This window comes from Macrobrachium nipponense, chromosome 40 (genome assembly GCF_015104395.2).
Source record: "Macrobrachium nipponense isolate FS-2020 chromosome 40, ASM1510439v2, whole genome shotgun sequence".
NCBI classification, from domain to species: Eukaryota; Metazoa; Arthropoda; class Malacostraca; order Decapoda; family Palaemonidae; genus Macrobrachium; species Macrobrachium nipponense.
In genome coordinates, this window is record NC_061101.1 from 49,439,166 (window position 1) to 49,449,254 (window position 10,089).

Below are 10,089 nucleotides of genomic sequence, written 5' to 3' on the forward strand. Positions count from 1 at the left end.
AACATTCATAAACCGTAGCTAAAACCTGTAAAAATGTAAGTCCAAGTTGTTTAGGATATGGAATAAACGTGTGTCTGTGTGTGTGTATGTGTGTGAGTGTGTGTATGGCGGGGGGGGGGGGGCGGGGGGGGGGGGGGGGGGGGATCTTCAAATCATATGGTTAACTTATTACTGAGAGCAGCAAGATACGGCTTATTACCGTAGCTGGGAGTAAAGCTGCTTAAGATCCTATATTATGGAAAGTTTCTGAATAGTTATTAAAGATTTCACGTAATGTTAGACACATTTCTTTTATTACGTTGGTTTTGTTTATGTGTATGCCTCGGTAGTTTTTAGTTGATTTATACTTATACACATACATACGTACATACACACATATATATAATGTACACATCTATATTGTGTATATATATCAGTGTGAATTTATACGTATACATACATTATACGTACGTATTTTAACAAAACAGTCTGTATTTAGAAATACAAGGGGTTAAGAAATAATTTGTTAAGCAATTTACTTCTTTTACTCTCTCTCTCCTTCAGCGTGAATGCATCAGCGTCCACATAGGCCAGGCTGGAGTCCAGATGGGCAACGCCTGTTGGGAGCTGTACTGCCTGGAGCACGGCATCCAGCCCGACGGCCAGATGCCCTCGGACAAAACTATCGGCGGAGGAGACGACTCCTTCAACACCTTCTTCAGCGAAACTTCGTCAGGAAAGCACGTCCCCAGAGCGGTCTTCGTTGACCTTGAACCTTCAGTAGTCGGTTAGTAATAGTATAAGTCTATATAGACCTAGTACACAGTCCTTCAGTATATAGTAGTTATTATCATTATTATAATTATAATTATTATTATTATTATTATTATTATTATTATTATTATTATTATTATTATTACTATTATTCAGTGCTCTCAATTATTGTAAACTGATTAGACTGCCTCAGTATATTGCAGTTATTATTATTATTATTATTATTATTATTATTATTATTCAGAATATAAATCCCTATTCATATGGAACAATCCTACAGGAGCTACGGACTTCAAATATTATTATTATTTATTTTTTTTTTTTTTTTTTTTTTTTTTTTTTTTTTTTTTTTTTTTTTTTTGCTCTATCACAGTCCTCCAATTCGACTGGGTGGTATTTATGTTGTGTGGGGTTCCGGGTTGCATCCTGCCTCCTTAGGATTCCATCACTTTTCTTACTATGTGCGCCGTTTCTAGGATCACACTCTTCTGCATGAGTCCTGGAGCTACTTCAGCGCCTAGTTTTTCTAGATTCCTTTTCAGGGATCTTGGGATCGTGCCTAGTGCTCCTATGATTATGGGTACGATTTCCACTGGCATATCCCATATCCTTCTTTTTCTTATTATTATTATTATTATTATTATTATTATTATTATTATTATTATTATTATTATTATTATTATCATTCAGAATATAAATCCCTATTCATATGGAACAATCCTACAGGAGCTACGGACTTCAAATTATTATTATTATTTTTTTTATTTTTTTTATTTATTTATTTATTTTTTTTTTTTTTTTTTTTTTTGCTCTATCACAGTCCTCTAATTCTACTGGATGGTATTTATGTTGTGTGGGGTTCCGGGTTGCATCCTGCCTCCTTAGGAGTCCACCACTTTTCTTACTATGTGCGCCGTTTCTAGGATCACTCTCTTCTGCATGAGTCCAGGAGCTACTCCAGCCTCTAGTTATTCCAGATTCCTTTTCAGGGATCTTGGGATCGTGCCCAGTGTTCCTATGATTATGGGTACAATTTCCACTGGCATATCCCATATCCTTCTTATTTCTATTTTCAGGTCTTGATACTTATCCATTTTTTTCCCTCTCTTTCTCTTCAACTCTGGTGTCCCATGGTATTGCGACATCAATGAGTATACTTTATTCTTGATTTTGTCAATCAACGTCACGTCTGGTCTATTTGCACGTATCACCCTATCTGTTCTGATACCATTGTCCCAGAGGATCTTTGCCTGATCGTTTTCTATCACTCCTTCAGGTTGGTGCTCGTACCACTTATTACTGCAAGGTAGCTGGTGTTTCTTGCACAGGCTCCAATGGAGGGCTTTTGCCAATGAATCATGCCTCTTTTGGAACTGGTTCTGTGCAAGTGCCGGATATTCGCTTGCTATGTGGTTTATGGTTTCATTTTTCGTATTGCACTTCCTACATATGGGAGAGATGTTATTTCCGTCTATCGTTCTTTGAACATATCTGGTTCTTAGGGCCTGATCTTGTGCCGCTGTTATCATTCCTTCAGTTTCCTTCTTTAGCTCTCCCCTCTGTAGCCATTGCCATGTGTCATCGCTGGCTAGTTCTTTAGTCTGTCTCATGTATTGTCCGTGCATTGGTTTGTTGTGCCAGTCCTCTGTTCTGTCTGTCATTCTCCTGTCTCTGTATATTTCTGGGTCTTCGTCTACTTTTATTAGTCCTTCTTCCCATGCACTCTTTAGCCACTCATTATTATTATTATTATTATTATTATTATTATTATTATTATTATTATTATTATTATTATTATTATTATTATTCAGAATATAAATCCCTAAATCCCAATTCATATGGAACAAAATGGGCCACTGACTTGAAATTCAAGATTCCAAAGAAAACTATAGTGTGAATTTGAAAGAAGTTACAGAAAATACAGAAAGAGGAGATCAATTATCAGGAGAAAACAAATATACATCAATAAATAAACGGATACAAATATAAATAAATTCGTAAATTACAAGTTTAGTTCTTTCAGGGTAGTAATGCTTTGGCGTCAACGCTAGAACGTTTGGGGTCCTAATTAGCAAAATATGTTATTCCCGTATGCATAGGCATATCTTAGGATGGTATATACTCTTGTTTATAACGCACATCACCCTTTTATAGATAGTGCAGTCAATGATAAAGAGTTCAAACAATATAATAACGTAATAAACAGACACATTGGGCTTTCAGTAGCTGAGTTTCTGTATTTTCCTAAAAGAAGAATCATTCTTTTTCAGATGAAGTGAGAACTGGGACCTACAGACAGCTGTTTCACCCAGAGCAGCTCATCACAGGCAAAGAGGATGCAGCCAACAATTACGCAAGAGGACACTACACCATTGGGAAGGAAATAGTGGACCTGGTTCTGGACAGGATTAGGAAGATATCAGACATGTGCACTGGACTCCAGGTAAAGTCTGACTCAGCTGTGCTGAGTTTAAACTTTTAAGAATGTAAAGCATTTATAACACTTCCACTGTCTTTCTTTAAAGAGTGTAATAATATATAACATTTCCACTTTCTTTGAATCTTCAGCTGAAAACGCTTCTGGCAGAGTGAAAAGACTTTAGACTCAAGAGGGGGCCGGAGGGATACCAGCCTGCAACGAGAAACAAGTCACAGGAAAATGTAATAAATAAATAGATAAATAAATAAATAGACAAATATGAGGCAGGAATGAATTTGCTCCTCGCTTTAATATTAGATCAGAAGATTCCACAACTGCGCTAGGCAAACTGCTCCACATTATAGTTGCAGCCTAGATAGATAAAACTCCTAGCAAACTTACTATTTAAGGTAGATCCTTGGGTGTGCCCTATGCCTATGAGACGTTTGTTTGGCGGCCGCTGATTGGCTGAGAGCTGCCTACCTACCGGTACCAGCCAATGAGCGGCCGCCAAACAACCATCTCGTAAGCATAGGGATCATACAAGAATCTACCTTAAGTGAATCAGCTATAGTATTAAACCCAATACTTGAAAACGTTACACTGCAGCAGCAGCAGCAGCTGCCTAGTGTTGCGAGCTAAAACAGGTAGAGAATATTGCAGAGGATGTTTGTCGTTGCAGTACATTTTACGCAACAAGGGTAATGAACTCACCTGAATTCTCTGCCAAATGTCAACTTTGTGTATTCATGGTTGTGTAAATGGCAACTGACAATCATTTCTGAAGATTGCTGAACATCTTTTGTGCGGTAAAGGACTTTGGCAAGCTAGGTCAATGGTGTGAACTACATGGATTTGGCTTTCACGTTTCAAGATTTTATTTTGATTAGTCTTAAGAAAGGGCTGTAGTTACTACAAAAACCTATACAATAGAGTCTGCCCATATGAACTTCTTTTTTTTTTGACCGTAACTGCTGGTTAAGCTGCACCCATGGATTACTGCCTTGTGACATTCTGCAACGTATAAGAAACACATAGTAAGTTTCAATCGCTTATAGTTTTGCAAAGGCTTTGTTGCACATGAAAAGACGTGTCCCTTTGGAAGTTCAAAGGTTTGGGTATGGAGCCGTGGCATTGGTGTCAGCTTATCCTTTTGATTGACATTTCTCCCCTTCGAGGGACACCAATCTGAACCAGGGATAGAGTATTTAGCACAGGAACTAAAGAACAACAATATGATCTAGACATTTGAAGGATTTGCTACCTAAACTAGGATTTGTAAACTTGATTGATTCTGTATGTATGATGTATGTAATGCCTTTTTTGACGCAAACATCATGTCTAAAGGTTGAACTTCGATTTGGATACGTGACCAGGATATCGCATTGCGTTTAGGCCGTAAATTTGAATAGGCAGGTCAGTTACTATGGAATACAAAGCAGTGCAATACATTTTTATCGGTTTATTAATTTTTTCATTTATATTTTCTTTCTTAATAAGTGAGATCTCTTCTTTCTGTATTTCTCTTTTTTGCTCCTCTTACTTCTATCCTAAGGAACACCATAATGAAAAAGAAACCCACAAAATCACTTTGTTAACTTGTTTACTTCTAAGTATTTACATTTAGTTTTAGTGTGTAGTATAACTAAATGTAAATACTTAGAAGTAAACAAGTTACAAAGTGATTTTGTGGGTTTCTTTTTCAATCTTCAGAAGAAAACTGAAGATTTTTTGGTTAGGAACACCATAATATTCTTTGGAAGCTTCTTGAATTTCAAGTGGGCTTCTTCCAAATGAATAGGGTTCATCTTCTGAATGATAATAATAATAATAAACTTTCTTCCAGGGCTTTTTAATCTTCCATTCCTTTGGAGAGGAACAGGCTCAGGATTCACGTCTCTGTTGATGGAGCGTCTCTCTGTGGACTATGGCAAGAAGAGCAAGCTCGAATTCTCCATTTATCCAGCGCCCCAGGTGAGCGAGAAACGATTCGTTATGACCCATCATGGATGTAGCGTTATGCATTTTTTTGCTAATGTAAATGTGAGTACTGGAGTGGTAACATGGAACATGTTATTGAATAGTTAACCTATTCATACATCGTGTATTAAACTGGTTGCTTACTGTTCTTTGTAAACTTTAGGATTCTTGAGAAAATATTAAAATGTTTACTCTGGGGATGTATTTTACTATATGGTCAATCATTTGGCCAGTGATATATATAATATATATATATTATATATATATATACATAGATATATATATATATATATATATATATATATAATATATATCTAATGCTTATTTCCGTGAGGATTCTAACTACGTACAAGTAAATTGTCGTGTTCTTTGCATAGTATTCCTTTATTATGTTAAGGTAGTGGTAACTATTACTGCCATCCAATACAACGGGTCAGCTCGTTACAATTTCGTTTCATTCTAGCCTAGTGAACCGTAACACTAGCATTAAAATATTATTGTCTAGAAAGTTACAAGAGAAAGTATTACGCGTACATTGCTCTCCTAGAACTTGTTAGACATTAGATGTCACGACAAAATTATTTCAATGTGGAATTGCTAATATAACTCAAATGTTTCTTTCAGGTTGCTACCGCTGTCGTAGAACCTTACAACTCCATTCTGACGACCCACACAACTCTAGAACATTCTGACTGTGCATTCATGGTTGACAACGAAGCCATCTACGATCTGCCGAAGAAACCTGGACATTGAAAGGCCCTCCTACACTAATCTCAACAGACTGATTGGTCAGATTGACTTGTATCTTCTATCACCGCTTCTCTCAGGCGAGTTCTTTAATCATCAGCAACATTTTCTTTTACAGGTGACATGATTCTGATATTCATATTCTGGAGAATCATTCCATTAGTTTATTATTTTTTCTTGTTAATAAGGGAGATCTTTTATTTTTTTCCCTTTACCTTCTCTTTGTAGACTTGAATTTCAAGTCAGTGGCCTCTGTGGTGGGGTTGTTCCTTATGAGTAAGGCTCCTCTGAATAATAATCTTTATAATGATAATATTCTAGGTGAATGTCACTGCTGCTTAACTTCAACCTTTTGAAATTCTAGGTTCGATGGTGCCTTGAATGTCGACCTGACTGAGTTCCAAACCAACTTGGTACCATACCCACGCATTCACTTCCCTCTGGTGACATACGCCCCCGTCATATCGGCTGAGAAGGCTTACCACGAACAACTTTCTGTGTCGGAGATCACTAATGCTTGTTTTGAGCCAGCTAACCAGGTACGTGTTCAGTTAAAAAATTATTAAATTGCAAGGTTTGAAAATTGCGTCACGTACAGTAACTCATTAATGCAAAGGTCGAGGAAATTTTTTAAATATATTCCATTTTTCAAGACACTGACTACCTATAACAGAAATGGCCAGTCATTTATCACTGCCTGGTTAGGAAAGATACTCAGATCACTGCATCAGCCGATGATATGGTGACCAAGTAGGCTTTCTGATTCAGGGAGCAATAACATTGCTGCTATGGTTTTGTTTTCTTAAGGTGCATAGGAGCTGGTAGACTTGAGTCAAACCACAACTAGCTTTGAAATATCCTAAGCTCTGAAGCTTCGACTATGAATTTCAAATTCGGTATTGAAATCTACATAAGATCTCTTCGAAGATTCAGAAATATTTTGCATCCGTTTCATTTTCTTCAATAGGCTCACATTCCAGTAAAGAACTTGAGAGCTGCAGGCACAACAGTCAGTTGCTCAGATCAGCAATACTGCGTATTGTATTTACATCCTCTGTGCTTCTAACGAGAGGGTTTTGTCGCTTCTTTGGTAGTTGAGAAAACGGCGACGTGTCTTGAGAACTATGTGACATTCACTTCACGTTGATAAGGATTACTAAAGTCTATGATGTTGCACGAAGAAAAATTATTCTTTCGAAGAAAAATTATCCTTTCGAAGAAAATTTATTCGTTCGAAGAAAAAAGATTCTTTCGAAGAAGAATGATTCTTTCGAAGTAGAAAGAAAGTAGTAAGACATATTGCTTCTTCTTACCCTTTCTCATTCCCACCACGTATAGCTTTAAAAAGGGCTTCTTCCAGTTGCCTGTCTCATGATTTCACTTTGACGTCACTGGAAAATGCCGATCTATGAACTTCGAGCTCCTCACAGCTTGAACTCTCCTTCCTCAGATGGTGAAGTGCGATCCTCGACATGGCAAGTACATGGCTTGCTGCCTCCTGTACCGCGGTGATGTTGTGCCCAAGGACGTGAATGCTGCCATTGCTACGATCAAAACTAAGCGCACAATTCAGTTCGTAGACTGGTGCCCAACAGGCTTCAAGGTAATATCAATTTTGTAGGCATAAGTTCTGTGGGATCTTTCCTAGAAGTGACCCAAAAGGGTTTTAAGCCGGTCTATGTATCCACCTCTGCGGTGTGTTTAGTAAAAGCCAGTTTGACGATTACCGTAAAAACCTAAAACAAAAGACTGTCAATATCATAAAGATAATGCCCCCCAAGAAATATTAGGTCCTGGACAACGACCCCCGAAAACCGTTGGTGGTCATTATCTTGGGAAGATCCGTTTTGTTCACAGGTACCCAACAAGTTTCAAAGCATATTCAATTTTGTAGGCATATGTTTTGTGGACTAGTGCCCATCAGGATTCAAGGTAGCATCAATTATGTATGCATATGTGCTAAGCTTGTTTTATAAATAGTAAAAGCCGGTTAAAAAACAACCAGCGTCTAATAGCAAGGTTAACCCTACACTCATAGCCTGAAATACCATGTAAGAATGAGATTCTTACGAGGACTTTACAAAACTGTGCTCTGGTTAATGTATAACTGCAATTTTTACATCACAGGTTGGAATTAATTATCAGCCACCTACCATTGTTCCTGGTGGAGATTTGGCTAAGGTATCGCGCGCAGTTTGTATGTTGTCCAACACAACTGCTATTGCTGAAGCCTGGGCACGTCTGGACCACAAGTTCGACCTCATGTATGCCAAGAGAGCTTTTGTGCACTGGTAAGTACAACTCGTACATCTCATAATTGCTTTACGGGACTCTGTTATCCCATCAACACAAGATAATGTTTCTTGTACGGATGAATTACTCTCTACATGCAAGCAGTTACAAATACAAACTCCGTTCTAAAGACATCCTTCAATCTTGAAAAACAACATTTTCGAGCCACACTAAGTTCACAAAATACTGACAATATAATGGTTCTTGTTATTTACGTATATTTAGTAACAACTGCTTATGTCTTGGTACCTTGAAACTGATTACAATTTACTGTATGTCAATTTGTATGAGTTATGCTATTCTCTTTACATTTTAATACATTTTTATCTGCTTATAAATTTATTAGTTTATTTTGTTTAATAAGTGATATCTCTCTTCTTTCTGAATTTCCCATCACCTTTTCTTACTTCCTAATGAACACCTTATTCTTTGCGAGCTTGAATTTCAAGTCAATGGCCCCTGTGGTGGGCTTGTTCCATGTGAATAGGTTTCATCTTCTGAATTATAATAACAACAACAATAATAATGATAATTATGTCAACCGCCCCTGTGGACTTGTTCCACATGAATAGTGCTCGTCTTCTGAATAATCGTCTTTGAATAATAATAATAATAATAATAATAATAATAATAATAATAATAATAATAATAATAATAATAATAATAATAATAATGATAATAATAATAATAATAATCTTGTCAATGGCCTCTGTGGGCTTGTTCCATAAGAATAGGGTTCATCTTTTGAATAGTAGTAATAATAAAATAATAATCATAGTAATTCTTGTATACACATTTGTTCTACACCTTTTCAATGTACTAAACCTTTTTCCAGGTATGTGGGTGAGGGTATGGAGGAGGGAGAATTCTCTGAGGCCCGTGAAGACTTGGCAGCTCTGGAGAAGGACTACGAGGAGGTCGGGGTAGACTCTGCAGATGGTGACGGGGAAATTGAAGGCGATGAATACTAGACACTTGTTTAAGTAATATTCAAGACTTTATGCATTTTTGGAGTTGAATTTTATCAACTTGGTTTTATCACTTTGCTCACGTATGGAAATATTTGGTATTTTTTACTGGATTTATTAAATTATTGAGCTTATTCTGATAAGATTTGATTCATCCTGAAGTTCAGTGCGGCATAACTACAATCCTTCACAATTCGAAGGTTAGGTATCGATTCCACTCATGTTTGACAGTGCTCTGAAAGTATTCTGGTTAAGGTTGATACCGAGAGTGCTCTGAAAGTATTCTGATTAAAGTTAATCCTAACAGTGCTCTGAAAGTATTCTGCTTAAGGTTGATACTGACAATGCTCTGAAAGTATTCTGATTAAGGTTAATAAAGTATAAATGAAAATAAAGATTGCATAACAGTCATGAGTGAGCCTGCCTAATGGAACTCAATTTTGCGTTCTTTTGTACCCAACTCAAACTAAGTGTGGACTTTGGTTCCACACAATAACAGATTTTGGATGTTTGTAACGTGAAAGTTTTGGAAGGAAATGCTCTTAATAAACTTACTCCTTTAAAGTTACCTTGATGAACAGCGATTCCTAAAGTCATGGACTTATTCCATCGACTGAAAGCTCGGGTTCTACTTTCCAGAGCAGTACCTGAAGCATGATAAACTGAATTTGTAGTGATAAAATTTCGATAGAGTTTTATCTTCAGAAGCAAAAATGTCATTAGCCTTCATCAAATAAAATCTTGTTTTTGATTGACTGAATACAGAATTTAGGCCAAAGGCCAAGCACTGGGACCTATGAGGTCATTCAGCGCTGAAACGGAAATTGACAGGATTTTAAGTGGAAGGACGTGGGCAACAGAGAGTTGGAATGCCCTTTATTATCATTTCCATTATTCAGAAGATGAAGAACCCTATTCATATGGAACAAG

The 10,089-nt window shown here is 37.0% G+C and overlaps 1 pseudogene; it reads left to right on the top strand.

Moving 5' to 3' along the window:
- The window catches only part of LOC135212143 (tubulin alpha-1A chain-like), a 47,961-nt pseudogene extending 38,668 nt beyond the window's left edge, over nucleotides 1-9,293 (top strand).
- Nucleotides 9,294-10,089: the final 796 nt, after the last annotated feature.